This window comes from Mesitornis unicolor, unplaced genomic scaffold (assembly GCF_000695765.1).
Source record: "Mesitornis unicolor isolate BGI_N332 unplaced genomic scaffold, ASM69576v1 scaffold21493, whole genome shotgun sequence".
Taxonomy (NCBI): domain Eukaryota; kingdom Metazoa; phylum Chordata; class Aves; order Mesitornithiformes; family Mesitornithidae; genus Mesitornis; species Mesitornis unicolor.
In genome coordinates this window covers 80,621-98,851 of record NW_010175613.1, presented here as the reverse complement: position 1 = coordinate 98,851, position 18,231 = coordinate 80,621, and the positions used below count along the sequence as shown (strand labels likewise).

The 18,231-nt window shown below is 39.8% G+C and overlaps 1 protein-coding gene across 1 annotated transcript in view; it reads left to right on the top strand.

Moving 5' to 3' along the window:
- Nucleotides 1-18,231, top strand: part of KIAA1328 (KIAA1328 ortholog) — a gene marked incomplete at its 3' end in the record, with an annotated part of 100,925 nt that overhangs the window by 10,097 nt on the left and 72,597 nt on the right. The window lies entirely within an intron of this gene.

Sequence of the window (18,231 nt, the reverse complement as noted above, 5' to 3'; positions counted from 1 at the left end):
CCCTAAAAGTACCATCTACACCACTTGAACAAGTGTGCTGTGCTGTATGCTAGAGGCAGGTTGTTCTGTTTAAAGGAGCTGCTTTTTTTGTTTTAAGTGGTCAGCTATGCTGAAAAATTAGTTTTGAGATTAATTTGGGAAGATAAAAGCTATGTTCTGGTAGCCATTGGGAATGAGCAGTCAGCTGAGGGGTATTGTCCCTCTTACAAAAGAGATCTCATACTTTCTGACCTTGCCTTCCCTTGGCAGATGGCTGTTAAGAAAATAAGTGAAGGTAGGATATGTAATACTTGTTCCTTCTATAATTTTCACGACAGTTCTTTACCGGAGAGTGATCTTTATTATTCTTTGTCTAATCATTAGAGATGACAGTCATGGTTCAGGACCTTCTAGTAAACTCCAGCCTGTCAGAGTTTCATTTGCATCCGTCCTTACTTTGAGCCAAATTGCAGTTATTTACTGAAGCCTAATTTCCGATATTGTGTGTCCTGATCTCTGAATGTGGCAGATCCTTTTCAGAATTACCAGCTTCAGCATTATTGATGTGGATGATGATAATCTTCTGGGAAAAAACAAAAAGAAAGCTCTGCTGTTTTTCCTGCCCCAAAATTGTGTCCTGTGTGTTCTTCACTCAAAGATACTGTCTTCAGACAATTTTGCTTTCTATTCGGTAATCACAACAAGGATGTGTAAGGCTTTCTTTTGCGGGTGTCGTCAGCCACACTTGGTTAAGATTATCCGTGTCTTTGTACGCCAAATAATACAAGCATTACCTCAATAAAACATGACCTTTATGAAACAGAGTTCCTCTTCTGAGAGCCAAGAGAGTAGAAGGATGATAGTGTTACATTTGGAGAGAAACACAGACTAATACAGCTGAGAAAAATAGTCCAAGTTGTGTAGTAGGTATATGTTAATGGTATCAAAATTAATATATTATTATTGACTAAGCTGAGGATGTGCAATATGTTACTGCGGGAAAGAGCGGATTTTTGGGGTATCTAAGCAAGTACTCTGTCTGTGGAGTGAGAAGGCAGTTCTTTCTGTTGCTCTGTGGCAACATCTGGCAAAAGCTTTTCATTTGTATAGCCCCGAAGCTCACATTTGTGGTGAACAAACGGATAAAATAAACAAGCAGAGGAAAAGGGTAGAGAGGAGATGGACTGACAAAAACAATAGGACAAGTAGGCGTTTTTATCCTGTCAGGATAGCAATTACAGCTCTATAGGCTGTTGTTGGTTTGCAATTTACTGTATGCATTGAGGGAGAAGAGAATTTCTGATCTTTATAATTTAAAATCATGATGGTGATTAGCCACAGAAGAAATCAATACGTTTCATGTTCAAATCGAGTTTACCAACTTGATTATTACACCCCCTACTTGAGATTTATTTTGAAAGCCAATTGGAATATTCTGCTGGAGCACTGCTTACTGCTTATTGTAGCAATGTGAGCTATATTGAGCATGGCACACTGGAGATCTCTGATCTACTGCCTTGTTTCATCTGAAATTTAATTTAACGTACTGGTGTTTTACTTTTGCAGCCTTGTATTTTCTGGTTCAAATGTGACTTGCTTGGAACTGTATTTCTGCTTTTGTGTTAATCATGCGTATTTGAAGTGTTTTACAAGTACATTTGCCATCCAAAGATCTTGCGAATCAAGATAATTAAAAATGGCAACTTAATAGATGAGATTGTAGCGTAACCACTAATGAAGAGGGCAAGCCGATGTTAATTCCTATGCAGAACATCTTTCAAAGCAGATGTAGGTTCACTCTAAGTCCAAAGAGCAATGGGAGTAAAGGCTGAAGGCAGTGTGGATAGCAAAGTAGAGAAACAAAGCACTGATGTGATGGGAAGAGGTGGAGAAGCCACGAAATGACAACTGATACACAGACATGATCGAGATTGAGCATTAGATAGAACCAAGATGATGGATTCCTTTAGATGACTTAATTCAGGACAGTGTTGGAGAGCCTCGTTCGGGGAAGATACAAACTTCAGCAGTTGTCGTTATGATCATGATGAGGAGAGAAATAAGGTGGCGAGTTTACCGCAAGCCTTCCGTTCAAGCGTGAATTATTTGGAGCAAGTACAATCTTTCCGTTTTGTGTCTGAATTTGTAAGGCAGTAGGTACTTAGGGAGAGTGATGCAGGCAGTGAACAGTGATAAAAGTTTACTTGAGTCTGACTGTAGTAAAAGAATGGGTAGGATGGTAGAAATCTGAGTTTTATGATTGTGACAAGAAAAAGGTGGTGAAAACAGTTGCATCAAACTGGTCGACCCTGTGGTGTAAAACACTCAGTAACAAGGCCATAGCGCTACAGGGTCCCCAGGAGTTGCAGAAATGGGAGAACAATTGCTTGTCTTGTGGTTCCAATTAAAAACTTACAGATTGAAGAGGACATTACAGATTTAAAACAATGGAAAACGCAGCAAGCTGGATGTGCAGTGGAGACCTGCTGAGGGAAAAGTGATTTGATTTTGATTGTCCTCCTGATTTGTGACATTTTTGGAAACGAATGGGCGCCAGAATGAGGATACAGGGACTGTGTGCTGTATGGAAGGAGGCAGCAAGTTCATAAGGAAAAAGTGTTCTGTTTCACTTAACCAAAGGAAGGGTTTTAGTGACCAAGGTCAGTCTATTTTCGGAGAATTAGAAGAAGAAGTAGCTAAATCTGCTCAATGATACTTGCTAGGCATAAGAAACAGAAATCAGAATTGGAAAGGCCTTTATAGCACCAGTATGGCCTTTCATATCTGCAGTATTTAAATTACTTAGAAAAATCTGCATGTGCTTTACAAAGTCCTTCCCTCCATACAGTTAAAGAAGTAAGCCTGGCATAAGTCATATTATTTGTATTTTTTGAAGCTGGAGTTAAATCACAGTGTATCCGTTTTTATTTTTTTATTTTTTTTTTATTCAAAGTGCTTCAGGCTTGCCAGGCCCTTTCACTTAAAACTGCAATACAGAATAGTTGAAACTTAAAAGCGATAGTTGCTTGGAGCCAAGCTTCGAAGAGGATTTTGTGGCTTCAAAGCTTTGTCATTCCTGACGATCTTTGTGGCACCACCACTGTAAAACTGACTGCATCAGTAATTTTTAAAATTTGATACTTCAGCTATGGCATAGTTCTTACTACTTTCTTCTTCTGACTTTTGTTCTAAACTGTTACTCTCTGTTGGCCAAAAGGATTTTTAAGCAACTATCTTATAACTATGTTGTATTTGACATGAAAAGGTGCTGTGCAGAAAGTGGGAAGTTGGATCTAAGCGTTACCTAGAGAATAGGCCTGGGATGCTGCTTAGCTGTCGAAGTCCTTATTTCACATCAAGCCTGTAGTACATTTTCCTAAAACTTTAACAAGCTGTTGGTTTTGTAGGCTTTTGTTTCTCGCTTCTGTGAGCAGAAAGTGTGCGGATGCCGCGAACCAGGGAGGGCTGCGTGCCCGAGTTTTGGAGTTAAGAGGAATGCTCCGGCTTTTCAGAAATGCCTCTGCATGGGAAAGAGGACCCTGCTCGTGCCTTGGGAGGTGTGGTACAGAGCAAGGATGTTATTCAGGTTAGGAACACAAGGGTATGTGGTGAGAAAGAACATTGATGTGGCTAAATCCCTTTGGGAGATGCAGAACAGTGTAACATTCACTGAAGCATGATGTGGCTAAATAATACCTCTGAACCTTCCCCTAAGCTAAGATTCATCCAAGTAGGCGCTGGTCTATAGGGGTTACCAGTAGATAGGATGGTGATATTTAACCTTTCTTATAGGTAGGTTGAGTTGCTGTTCTTACTGCAGCCTGGCTCCTGACTTCTCTTCGATCTGGTTTTGAAGTGGTGTTCTCTTCTTAATGCATGGTTCTGCTTGAGCTCTCTGTCCACAAAGAAGTATCTATTTCCCCTGCTTATTTTACTCACAGGAATTTAAGATACGAAGCCCTTTCTAGTGATTCAAATGGTTGTTTCATCTTGCTAAATTTTTCATGTGGCTCTGTAGGTAAGACTCACATGCTCATGTATGTTCTCTTTAAATAGGTAGAAATGATACCTAAATTCCTTGGTACGTATTTGGATAAGCCTCTCTTTGTTCAGCAGTGTTACCTGTGACTTTGAGGTATTTTTGTTAATTGTTCTTGAGGCAGGTTCAATGGCTTTAGTTCGAATTAATTTTAAACTTTCTCTTTAACTACTTACTAAATAACGTGTGCAGCAGTTTCTTCTGTTGAAAGTTCCTTGGTTTTGTTGTTTGTCTGGGGGGCTTTTTTGTTAGGTTTTTTTTTTGGGGGGGGAGAGGGGTTGTATGCTGGTTTTTTCGGTAGAAACAGTTTATTTAAACCACTCTGGTACATCTATTTGTAAGGATTGTGGAAAGCCATAAATATAAATTGAAAAGGAACCAGAGAGGTGTTTGTTGTGTTTTTTTTTTTCTTTCCAAAATGGTGATCCAGGAGATACTGGTTGTGGAAGAGAACAGTCTGGATAATACTCATGAAAATTGTTTTTTGCAGCCAGCGCTGCGTTGCTGTTACACAGGGACAGCAGATGGCAGCATTGGACAACGTGTGCTTTGTCCCGGTAGCCAGAAATCGAATGATTGCTTTTTGGGTTTCTTTTGTTCTCCCCCTTTCCCTTTTTTCTTATTTTTTTTTTTCTTCATTATACGAAGTAACTGGGAGCTCCAAATTTGAAGAGACTACAGGTTTCATCCTTCTCTTAAAAAATTAATTTGTGGAAGGATCTGTGTTTGTGCACGATGCGATGTGCTAAGAGATCATTCTGTAGAGTGAAAGCGAGGTTTCCTTGCAGGAGGGTGCAGAGTGAGGGGAAGCAGTGCTGTTTGACTTGACTCAGGAGGTTCTGTATTATCCCAAATCACATATATCTGTCCTTCCTCTACCTACTTACAGTACAAAATGTCATCTGGAAAAAAAAAAAAATTAGTCATAATGTAGCGGCAAAACTGTTGCCTGGAGAGTGTGCCTGCTGAGAGCCAGACGCAATTTGGAAACAGTAATAAGTTTCCCTTGATATGATTATTTTCACTCTGCTTTAAGGGGGAGAGAGGATGGAGAAGTGTTTGTTCCTAATGGGAATGCCCTTGAAAGAACAAGTAGGCGCAATCAAGGGAAAAATATACATATTGTGCAGTTAAGATTGCAGTTCTTCTACAGACTGGAATAGATTCTAGTTAAATTAGAAAAGAGGTGGATTATGTGCCCAAGTTCAGTGCAGCAGCACTCACCCTGCAGCAAATGTCAGCATCTCAGCTGTGATGAGTGGTGTGTGGTGTTTGCGGCTTGAGATTATTTTAGGGTGGTTAGTCAACATCTTCGTTACTGTAGCGAGAAATGGAGGGCCAAATGTATACTATCCTTATTGCAAAGAATGCATTAAACTCCTTTTTTCCAGTACTGCTGCTTATGAGCAAGAACCCATCGTTATTTTGGGGGGAAGCAAAGCAAAAGCTGCAGCCATGCAGCATCACCTACAGTGGATGTGGAAAGTCATCTTTTGGTTTTGCTGTCTCCCCTGACAGTATCCCATCCCTCCTGCCCTAAGGAAACCGAATAAAATGCTATTGTCTATTTGTGGCTGTCTATAAATAAGGTTGCTGCAATGCCAGAGAAAATTCTTTTGATGTCCTAAATGGTGTAGATATCATTATATGTTTTTTCAGCATGTAAAGGGGGGTTGGGGTAGTTCCTTTTGAACTTTGGAAATACATCAGGACCAAAGTGGTAGGCTTTGAAAATGGTTTAGAAGCTGTGAAATACCAACTTCTCCCTTCAAAGAAAGTCCAGGTAGATTTAAAGGGGGGGTAAAACTGCAGGTGTGTCTGATCCTTCCCCAAGCCAATAAAAGAAAACAAAAAAGCAGAGATAAATGGAGTGATTTTTTAATGCTTATTGCCTGTTCGCAGTGTAAATTCCCAATGCTGTAGCTTTGACACTGTCAGTGTTGTACCAGCCCTGGTGGTAATGAATGTTGTAACATTTATCTTTGCTTTTTTGTCACTTATTTTATACATTTTTTACTTTAAGTAATTCCTGATGAGAGAATCTTTGGTAAATCAGGGCTGTGTATTCCAAGTTGCCTATTACTCACGTTAGTGTGAGTCTGATGTATTATTCAAGCAAACCAGTAATAAAAGAGGTAAGCCTTTGTCAGTTAGCTGTAGCCACTTCTAGCTGAATTTCTACCTGTAGTTCACCCAATGATATGCTGATCTGTCTTGCTCTTTCCTTTAATACATGGAAAGGTTTTCCTATGAAAAAATAAATAAGGGGAATATCTTCCCTGAGCTGTTAGAAAGGTGGCATCAGTACGAGCGGTATCTGAAGGAGTTTGTACTGATTATTGTAGTCCAAAAGAAAATGAAGTTGTGGTTGTCAGTCTTTGAATTAGTGGCATGAGGTGGCCATATATGATCCGTTCCAGTTTTGAGTAGCCTGATGTAAGTAAACCTGCTTCTGCTTTGGGTATCTTCTGCAGAAGTGCCAGTCTCCATGCGCTTTCTCTGCTGTGGAAGCCTGGAGCCCCCCGTAACTTCCCTGCCCAACACCAGAGCAGGACTTGCTGTACACGGCTGGTTCTGGTCACTACCTGTCTGGGACTCAGTTCAGAGGTCTGCCCTGGAGAGCATTTAATCTGTGTCTGCACTGCATTAATTGTAGCTTGCACAACTCTTACTTGTTAGATGTGACTGTTTTTAGAGTTCTGTCATTGCCTAGATATATTTCTGCTGGATTTTTAGCTTTTGTACATTAAAAAACAGTGTGAGAGCATATTAACCAATATCAGTGTAAGGCTGTCCAAATTGGCACAGGTTAAATTGTATATTGCCTGTATATACTGGACTTCAAGAACATGATTTTTTTGGTGACATTTTCTTTCAATTTCAATATAGGCTACAAGAAACAAAGAATAATTTAAAAAAAAATTGACTAAGGTCAATCTCTGGTCAGTCAAGATGTTCTTTTATGGGTTTTGTTCTCCGTTTATGGCTTTATTGTTTGTGAATCTGTTATCTTGACTCTTCCTAGGAAAGAAAGTATTATTGCTAGTTCTCGGCTCTTGCTAGGAAAGAAAAGATTATTGGCAGTTCTGTGTTTGGGCTCAGACTCGTCCGACAATGTGATCATCTTTTTGCAAGGGCAGAGGATTTATGAAGAACTGTGAGGAGAATTTCATACTTCAGATAGCAAAAAAAAAAAAATATTTGTCATTTGAACGAGAACATTTAAGTCTGTTGGATTTGAGCATGATTTGATGAATTTGGCTTCTGGGTTGCATGTTACATGAGAAAAGCTGCAAAGACTTACATGCCATTGACATCAGAAAATCTGGGCAAACTTATATTAAAAAAAGCCTAAAACCCCAAATACTAATACTTTCCCAGTGCAGCGGTATACAGACTTACCAGTGTCAATGAATATTGTTCTGCTAGTATATTTCTTATTTCATGCTTCATTTTCTCTTCTCCCAGAGCTAGAAGTGTCATAAAGTGTTTTGCATTATAAGTACTAGGGACGTTGTGTGGAGACAGTATTTGCCATGTTCTAAGAAATAGAAGGTGCACAGTGAAATTCTTAGGAAATTGAATAGACAGTTCCACCTCTACCATTTTCCAAAAGAAATCGGCAAGTAGTAAATGTGCGGGCGTTGCGAAGAAACTGTGTCTGTATGCCAATGCCTTTTTCTTTTTCCCCTCTTTTTTCCCTATGCAACAGAACTGACAGATGCACTTGCTATACGTAGGTCCGTACATAGGCTTTGCATGTTAAGTGTTCACAGTAGTTGGTGATATTTAGGTTCAGCCCGGCTATCCAGGAGCAGGGAAAGGAGAAAATAAAGTGAAGCAGTGGCTCAGCCTCTCTCAAATGGGTTTTAATTGAGCGCTTTGCGATGAAAAGCTAATGCTCTCTGTTTCCTGGAGATGACTAATTCTGTGTTCCAGTTGTAAATTGAGGAGATAGGACGGTACTGAGAGAAGGCTTGTGACAAAATACGGGAGCAGGGATTTGGTTGTAGACTAAATTGTTTAAATAGATGGATTTATACTAGGGGAGAAAAAAAGCTACCTGTTTTTGTTACAGTTTGTACACTTAAGTGTAACAAATAGGAGCACTGTGGCTGGTGCTAGACAAATATTTTTAACAGGGCTGTTTCCTGCTGTAGTTCTTGGAACAGGAAGTAAACATCTGTATCAGAGAGGATTTGCTATTACCACTGGTAATTGCAATGATTCTCTTCTATGAAAGCTACTTAACTCCAACAACATATTTAAGTACATATTTTAACATATTTGTACGGCGTGCATACAAATAAGGTCTATTTTCAGTAGTATTCTATACATCTTTTCTGCATTGATCAGCTGTAATACATTCTGAGTACCTCTGTATATCACTGAAATGAAAGATTTTACTGCATCTTAAGAATGAACGTTTATGCTTGCAGCTTCTTACATTTTTTTCCTAGGTTTCTTTGATCTAGATACGGCGAGGTGGAGAAAAATGATAGTCCCAGAGCCCAGTGGTGCTCAAAATACCAGTGTCTGAAAACGTTGCCTCAGTTTGGTGAGCTTATTCAGGCAGAACAAATGAGAACCAAAGATGCAGATTCCATCAATAAGGCTGCACTTGATGTCTCGTTGAAGCAGTGAACATTAACAGATCTCCTCATGTTGCTCTGATTTAGATATATCTTGAAAAAAATGAGGTTTTCCTGCTGGTGAGTTAGAGGTACATGCTTTAACAGTCACAACAGAAATGTGAAGAAGTTGGGCAGTGTTTTCTAACTATTCCTGTTGTTTATATTCTTATTCGAGTGCATTTAAAAAGGGTCAAAAATGTATATTTGTTAATACGTTGTGCTTAGTGCTCAGGAATTTATCTTCTCACAAGGGTTTCAGGGTACGAAGTGGTAACATTGGCAGTAGTGCTCAATTTGTTCTTATCTTCCAAACTGGAAAATATTTGCCTCCTAAAACACCACTTAAACTTAAGTGTGGGGTTTTTCTTCCCCCCCCCCCCCCCCCTCCATTTTTCAACCTTGGAAACTCCAGCAGACTGATGGGCTCAGAACAGTCACACAGGAGAGGGTCTCAGTCAGCGTAGTGTGAATGGAAGTGACTCTGTTGCAGAAAAAGCAAAACACAAGAAAATCTTCGTATCAGTTCCTGCGTGGCTGGGTCTGTAGTGAGCTTCAAAGGTCTTGCATCTGAGGAAAGTGATGACATGAAGAAAGTACTCAGTGTGGGAGATCATGTAGAGATCAAGAGAATTGGAAATGAAGTCAGCAAAGTAATATTTCTAAAGAAAGCCTTGTATAAGGGAGAAAATAGAAGATAAGTTGGAAACTATGTCTAATATTAAAGGTTTTAGGAACAGAAGCGTGAAGGTGAGAGCTCAAGGAGGAACCAAAAGGAACAGTTAAGACCATAAATATGTGATGATGACTGTAGCTGGATGTGAAGTGAACAAGAAGCTGGACTTTGTAGGGCTGAGTGAGGAGTGGATCACGAATTTCTGTGTAAGGTACTGGGGAGAGACGCCTTACATCACTGACAGAGGCTGCTTCTGGCACTTATGTTATGAAATCCGATGGCATGTATCCATACTGGGGCAGTTCTGCTGTTAGATTTAACATTTCTTTTAGGGATGTGTACACAGCCTTTTTGTTTTGGGGCTGATTTCAGCAGAGGCTGCTTTTCTAAGTGAAACTCAGCATCATCAGTCTTGCCATAGGAACCAAGCCTCACTAATAGAGCTATTTCTAGCTCTTGTAGTGGTGAAGAAGGTGGCCCTTTCTCTCTCAATCAGTATGCTGCTGCGTTGCATGGCCTATGGCTATGCAGACTGAAAAAAATATTGGAGAAGTCTGAACTTCAGCATTCATCTTTGGGAGGTGACTAGACTTCCTTGCCTCTGTCCATCCATTTCAACACCAAAACTTCCACTGAAAATAAGGAGTTGACTTAAACAGAATTCAGAGCCTCATAATAAAACATGTCATGTGGTTAACCTTTAATACAATGTAACATTTAAAGAATAGTTTGCATCTTTTGCTGGTAAATTACTACATAAATATTTAGATTAGGTGCGAATAGGAATGTGGCATTATTTATGGATCCATATTTCTCTGGCATTTCAGATGCATGGTTGTTTTGCTCCTTAATAAATGCAGACATTAAAAGAACAAGCACACACAAAGTGCTAATTTTAAAGCTTTGCAGCTCAGGGGAGAAAAATCTCCACGTTTTGTTAGAATTGCTTGTTGTCTCCTGTTGCACGACAGAGAGAAATCATTTAAAACACTTGCGGTTGCATTAAGCTCCTTTATTTCTGATACTTGTCACAGAGTGACACGTCTCACCTGCTAGTGCAGATTGGTAGCAGAGCAACCTGTCAGATCTGAAGATGTTTTGGTGCTGTCTGTTCCCTCTCACTTCAGAGGCAGATGTGTTATGGTACAGTTACTGCTTTAATTTTTGCCCCTATCTTGCTTCGGTTCTCTCTCACCTTAATCCTTGGAAGGGGAAGGCAAGAATATATGAAATGTGTTACTGGCGAAAACTGTCAAAATCAGAGGAAAGCACGGGTTCCCTTTTTTTTTTGTTGTTTAGCTGGAGATCAGACTGTTGGGGAGACTGACCACGAAGTTACAACACCAGTGCAGGGCACAGCAGTTCAGAAAATGGTCCTGAAATAATGGCTTTGCGGAAGCACTCTGAGATCTGAGACAGGCGAATTCTCTCATTTGTGCTGCGAAGTTATGTAAATCGTGTACCTTTTCTGTAGCTCTCCTTCCCCTTTGAGATGTGACCTTCCTTGTAGAGTGAGCGTACAAGGGTGATAGTAAGTCCATTGATACCTGTAAGCTATTCAGATACTGCGATGATGAAGCATCCTAGCTATTAGCACAGGAGTAAGTTTCCATTTGAGATGGAGATGATACGGACGTTTCCTTGGTCTCTTGAAATTAAGGATTGATACTGAGCAGCTCTGCTTGCAGTCTTGACTTCTAAATTAATCCTGCAGTATAAAAGCGAATTCTTTGGGGGCTATCACTCCTCCATGGTCTCCACGATGTTTATCAATGAGAACACCTCACTGAATGTTCGTGCTTCTGTGCCTGGGGCTTGGCAGGAGTATCGCCTGAGACCTGTAGGATCTTGTATTCTGGTTCAGTGAACTGTTCACTGAACAGTATCCTGTCTTCTGTTTTGAACTTCTGCAGAGAAAGTAGCTCTCCAGGTTTATATATTTATTTATCCTTATTTATGGTCATCTTTTCAGAAGTCAGTCAATTCCGGTCTGGGGCCTTTGCAAGGCGTTCACATACACTAATTTTCCTTTCCTACTTGTCGGCAAGAAACAAACATTCCTATATAGCTTGGTGTGCAGGTTACCTTGATGACCTCTTGGTCTGGAAAATAACCCTAATTTCTCTGATTTTTATCTCCTATTGTACAAAATCTTCTTCTGTTGAATATTTTTCCCCGTTTCCTAATATTGTCTTTGGTTTGATGGTTCAGAAATTTATTATAATAATGAGAATGTATTTTTCAAGAAAGCATTTTCAGCACCTGACTTGACTAAGCTTTTCCAAGCATCTGTGGTGAGCCCTGCATTATCTTCAGATGCGCTTGATCGTAGATTTTTCTGGTTTTGTGTTATGGACAGTGTCTGTATACTTTGAGGCATCTGACTGTGATTCTGACTGTATTCCAATAAGTAAAGAATTTGCCGAAGAGCTATTTGCTTACTCAAATATTAATCCTGTGGATATCTGAAAGTATCTTTTTCTTGCTGCCAGTAACTGTCTTTATGCAAACTCTTTTCAGCTATTTCTTCTTGTGATGAGCACTTCTGAGTTTAGATTTTGGAATTCCTGTTGTCTGGAGTAGTGGCCCTGCAGCACTGGTATCCTCAAGGCTAACACTTACCAGTGTTCCTCTTAAGAGGAGTGAAGAACTGATAGGTAAGAAAAAGAGTCCTAGCTATGGAGATAAGTTTTCTTTCTTCCCCACCAATGTATTAGGTTTTCTTGGCTGATGTATATCTACCTGAATATCTTGGCATGCTCAATGTAAGAAGACCTCCAGAATGCCAGCTATTCTTCTGTGGTAATAAATTTGAGATACATAAGGATGAGTGATTTTCTTCCTGGAGATTGCACTTCCAGAACCTTATGAAACTTCTTTTTACCTGAAGTCCTGCCAACTTACAAAAAGACAATAGTAGATGTGAATGGGTCAGTGTCACTCTAGGAATAGGCCTTTCCTGACAAGACGCTTTTTCTTATACAAAACGCATCAGCCAAAGGCATCTTTGTCTCCAAGAGCAGCAGAAAATCCCAGGAGCTGTACATTTGGCTCTTGGAAGTTGAGTCTCTGCAATCAATAATTCCCAGTTGAATCATTCCAGGTCATTTGTTTTCTTTCTCTTCAATAAATATTAACCATTGGATTTGGAAACCTTTGTGTTGGATATGTAGCTTCAGAAAGTCAAGTGTGAGGGAAAGAAAATTTTGTTAGCATGTTTTCTAACAATTTGAGTGGTAAAAATTCTCTTCATATTAGAAGAGGTACCTTCACTATACTGAACAAGTTTTAATGTATTTCACCTGATGATTGTAGTATGATGAGGACATAAAATGTCTGTACTAGGTCAGACTACCAAGTTTAGAGTTGTAGCTCTGGCAGTGCCTGTAACCATGTGGTAAAGTATAGCGATAGGATAAGCAAATGGCAGTAGTTCCCCTGAAGAATCTCCCTGTGTCCAGAAACCTTTGTTTCAAAGATGGAGTCAGAATGCATCTCTGTTTGATAGCACTGGATGAATTTTTAGTTGTTGTTATGAATTGGTTTAGCTGTAAACTCTAAACCTTCTCAGCCTCCTGTGGAGAGCATTTCCACAGCTTAGGGGAACTCTGTGCAAAGTCTCCTCTTTTTATTTGTCTGGAACCTAATGGGTAGAAGTCCAGAAAAGCTTGGAAGCACCTGAATCCATTTGTTCAGTTGCTGGACAAATGCATATTCTCCGTCCTGAAATGCTTCCGATGGAAAATTATCTGTCTTGCTGAGTTCTGTGTTGATCTGGCTCAAAACAGTTTTCATGTTTGTGCAAGAATGAGGGCCAACCTGGCCCCTTTGGTCTGCTGAGAACATAAATATGTTTATTTTTCATCTGATTCCCTCCGCTTCATATGTTATTAAGGTGCGTTGTTCTGGTCTGTCTTGGTGTATCGGGGGACACAAACTTAATCTGAGACAGTGTTGTACTGCTTGTACCATTTGGCTTCCTTCTCCGATGACCGAGATGTAAAGAACTTTAAAATGCCTGTTAATTTGATGAGCCGTTGTTCGCTTTACCTGCTTCTGAATCTGAAATTGTCAGGAGGAAAGAATGCCATCATTCATTAGGTTGGGAAGGTAGAAGTTCTGTCTTACGATACGTGGATGTGTCACCTTTTGGCCTGGGTGTGAGGGGACTGGTGTAAGGAAACGAATTTCAGAGTGTTGGCAAAACAATATTTTTAATTTCTCTCTGTTTTAAATGGCCATGCTAAGTTTACCTGACCACATCTTCCATTTTGAGCTGTGAGACTTGTTTTAGAGTACTGTCACTGCAAAAAAATAAGCCTACCACCAGGAAGAGCAGCAGAACACACCCGACTTCAGACAGTACTGTTTGAGACCTTAGTGCTGTAAATGATGTAGAAATGTGCATGTATTAATGAGGGGTATAATAGGTTTCAGTGAAAGTGGGAGATAAGATGCGTTAATCTTGTATATTAAATAGTCCTACGACAATGAACCTTATAATGAGGCTGTTATTAAATCTTTTCTTCACTGGCTTCAGTTCAGTGAAACCAGGGGTTTTCAGTCTGGCATGTTTAAGGCCCGTTTTTACGAGAAAGGACCAACTTTCTGAGGCCTTTGCTGTCATTCTGAAATTCTCACCTAACTAGAGATGTGTACAGCACGTGATGGGAAAGAAAATCCATCTGAAGTGGAATACTTTCCTTTTTTGGGTTTGAGGACACCTCCTTTAAAATTGGTATTAACTTGCTTGTATGGAGTTTGGTTTGACCTCAGCTGCCTTTTAGGAAAGAAGTATTGCGTTTCTTTCATCAGCAGCATGCAAACAGATTGTGTTGCAACAAGGTTAGAAAGACTGTCAAAACAGCAATAGTTTTAAAAGAAAAAAATAAATTATCTAGAATGATCTGCAACTTTTACATTGTGCTGTTCTAGCGATAACACTGAAGGCAGTTCCATAAGCAGGACGATATGTCTTGGCTTGCTGGTATATATATATTTTTTTTTTTGCTATTTTGATCCAGAAACATTTACAGATTTTCATCTCCCCACTTGCACCATTTGCCAATAGTCAGATCAGAATCTTCATGCTCCTATCTGGGTATGTTCTAGTTTAAAAAGGGGGAAAGAGGAAAGTTGAAAGGCCCAAGCTTGATGCAGACCGGTGCAGGGAGGCACCCACATGAGGACGCAGCGAACAAAAGAATTCCCTGCAGCAGCCAGGTTCCCGTTCCCGTATGAACCCAGATGAGGAGTCTTGGCTGGAGGAGGGCCTGCTTTTCTCCGTCAGCATTATTCCAATTTGAGGGCTGTAAGGAAAAGGTTCATTGAGACACATCAAATATATAAAATTAAGAGTGATGATTGATTGTTTCCTGCGAGGGAGCAACAAGACAGACACCACAGAGTATTCTCAGGTGATCCCCATTCTGATAGTAACTGAGACCAAACCTGATTAGCTTTGTTACAAAACGAGCTGATGTTTTGTGATCTTGCATTCTCATTCTTGGCAAAGCAGACACCTTTTTGATTTACTATGCATGTTCTTTAATTGAGATGGAGGGGCTGTAGCTCTGCTCTCTGTAAGTTCAGGTTTTACATTCCATTTCTCTTTTGCCTCTCCATCGCCTTTCCTCCACACTTCTGACTCCGAGCTCACATTTGTTGTGTTCAGTAACTCCTCTGCTTTGTCTACACGTAACAGGCTGAGCTTCCTTTCTCAGGTACCTCAATTCCCATACAGGCTAAAGGCGCCTTCTCTCTCCTCGGGCTTCTGCCAGGAGCAATGTTGTCAAATTAAAGAACACGGCTGTTTTAATATTGAGTAGCACCGATGACTTTGTGTAAACGGTAACGGTGGCTACTGTGAAAAATTCTTTCTCACAAAAGGCCTGCAACCAAAACAGCCACTATTTCGAGTGATGAGTATCTTACGGAAAGCTGTGGCTGCCTGTGTGGATGGAGGGAAGTGTAATTTGGGGAAGCACGGGAGCGGGAGGGTTGCACGGCGGATTTTCATGTTTCAAAGTGATGTGTTAGATCCTGCTCTGTAACAAAATTAACCTCAAAATTTGACAAGCGCTCTGTGCGAGTTGTTAGGAGAGCGGCAATATCCAGCAGGGTCACTAGGTGGAGCGACAGGTCCATTTTTCTTGTCGCAGGGGCTGACCAGTGCTTTTGTCGACTTTGCAGATGCACATATGGTAGAATATTATCATTTTATGGTTACAATTATGAGCAATTTGATAGAAAATGAAAGCTAAATTATGCAGTGTTCCTTTTATTTGTTTAATTTTGCACTCTAAATATGTAAAAGGAAAAAATAGCCTTCTTTCTGTGTGGATGGTGATAGGTGCAATACCTGCTTTTGGCTTCATAGTCTCACACAGCACAGGCTGAGGTTATTTTCTGTCGTACGTGATGAAATGTGTGGTGGTGTTCTCAAACGCTGGGACTGTTTTGCACAGAAATTGTATATGGCTGAATCTCTGGGCTCCTTTTTTTTCCATAAAAAAGGATCATACATTTACCGGCTGATAGACAAGTACATAAGTAACAAGTTCCTTAACAGTTTCCAGTGAAAGAGGCTGGGTAGCTGTGCCTTCTAAGCAAATGCCAAAGGAAATCTTTAAATCCTGAAAGTCGCTACAGACATTGGCAGAGCTCCCTTGGAAGGAGCGACTATGTTTTGTACAAACTCTTCCTTGCCACTGAAGGAAAATCTCCTACCATTGCAGTTCTTAAGCCAAAAGTACAAAATTTTTACGGCCCAAGCCGGGACCTGTAGCTTGATCTGTGGTATTTGCATTTTGTGTATTCCTGATGTTAGTTTTTCTGTCAGTAGATTCCTTGTGTTTATCTTTATGAAAATGGATGCTTTCACCAGTGTGTAGTGGCATAACTTGCCTTTTGTGTGTTGCTTTCTTCCTTCCTTTTCACTTGATGAAAGTTGTTAGCACAACCAGGCTGTAGAATAAACCTTTGCTTTCCTTTTTTCTTTACTCGTAAGTATCCTTTTGTTTGTATTAATGAAGATAAGGCTGGAGATGTGTTTTCCACTTGAAATGGAAAGTGCGAGCTCTCCGAGATGGTATTTGCATTTATTGATCCAGGCACATCTGCTGGCATATGACGGCGTGTGATATTTTTGTCCTTACCCACCTTTGAACCGGAGAACATGGCAGATAAGCTGTCCGGTTTGATTGGCATATCCTGTGGAAAGGGCTTTCACTACGTGGGATCAAACCTGGTAGCCTAAACAGCTTTTGCATTTGAAAGAGTGATAGAGACTTCTCTGAGTTCGTGTGCTATGTTGGGAATTAGTTTTAGGTTTAAATGCTTTCCTTGCTCTCTTTAAATCATACTTGGCCATCTTTTTGTTTGGTCACTTTCAGATGCACTGTATTTATACTGTGCATTTCAATGCTTTTCAGTACCTTTAAAGTGAACTTGGGGAATTCCATAATCTGGGTGGAACAGAGGATCTTGGTAGGTGATGTAAAACTCAGGCTGTCTACAAAAGAAATTAAAAAAAATTACGAGACCTAGGAATAGATCATACGGGCACATTTAACCAGGGTAGGAAGTCTTGTATCTTTTATTGCTTTTTTCCTAGGAACAATTTTAACAGTTACCCTACAGGTGGTATGGGTAGAGATGGAAAGATTATTTTTTGCAAACAACTCATTCAGCAGTTTAGGAAACTGCGCTTTTTATTTCTGTTCCCTCCTGACATCAGTAAGTCCAGGGACTAGATTTGAATTTGATGTTTTATATATGCTTTCTGAAAGCTCCAAAGGGCTGCCCTGGCTTTGTTCTCAACTCTGTAGCTTTTCTTTAGGTAGGTAACCATAACTTAACTAATTTGTATGCACCATATGCAGTCTTGGCTCACTTCAAAGTGTAATCAAGTCATGAACTAATTACAATACCATATTCCCAAAGAATGTAAATTTAATTTCCCTTCAAACAGAATGGGAATGTATTAAGCGATTCCTTTATATGAGAGCTGTGGCATTCAACAACATAATGCTGATGCTTGAAACAGAGGTGAGGTTCTTAACTTCTGTGGACCTTGTGACCTTTTTCCCTATGCATCTTCCCTTTTTATTCTTGCATCTTGAGTTAATTTACTGTCTGGATAACAACGTTAAAATGTTCAAATGTAAATGAAAATTTAACTGTTGGAGATCACTCTGTCTTATTGTATGTGGCTTGCTTCTTTATGGTGTTTTCAGAATTGTGCTTCCTGAGGATTTTGGATCAGAAAGAGATTGTGTTTTGAATTGAAGGCTCATAAGCTGCAGACCCGCACCAGATGATTTCTTTAATACGTTGAAAAGTGGATGTGCAGAAAGTTCCCTACAGGTTCTTAGCATCACTGTGCCAAGGAGTCCACATAAACTCAGTTATATAAGAACGAGCGAAGTGAAGTTGTTCATAAAACATTTTATTACCTTCAGTCTTTGCAGCATCTTCAGAGTTTAGATAATAAACCTTCATAGAAGTTACTAGTCTTTACCCTTTCACAGAACAATGATTCACATAGGTTCGAGCCACTTATTTTATTTCTCTTAATTTTAAAGGCAGAAGGAACGTGTTAGGGTTGGCTTTGATCTGTGCCTGGATAGTTTGGCTTCCAAAATGCAGTCCTGTTGTTGCTTTTTTGAGATGGGATTGTCGAAACGCATTACTGTATATGTATTAGACACAAGTTGTATTTTAAGATTGAAAGTGGGTCAGCTTCCAATGAAGTCTATAATTGTTTAATGCTAAAGGAAAGAGCTTAGAATATCTTAGTTTATATTTTAAAGTGTGCCTTTTAGATGTTAATTCATTAATACCAGCAGTTTATTTTTATTCATATGACTTTTCATATGTAAGTAGTTGAAGCTGCATTATTTTAA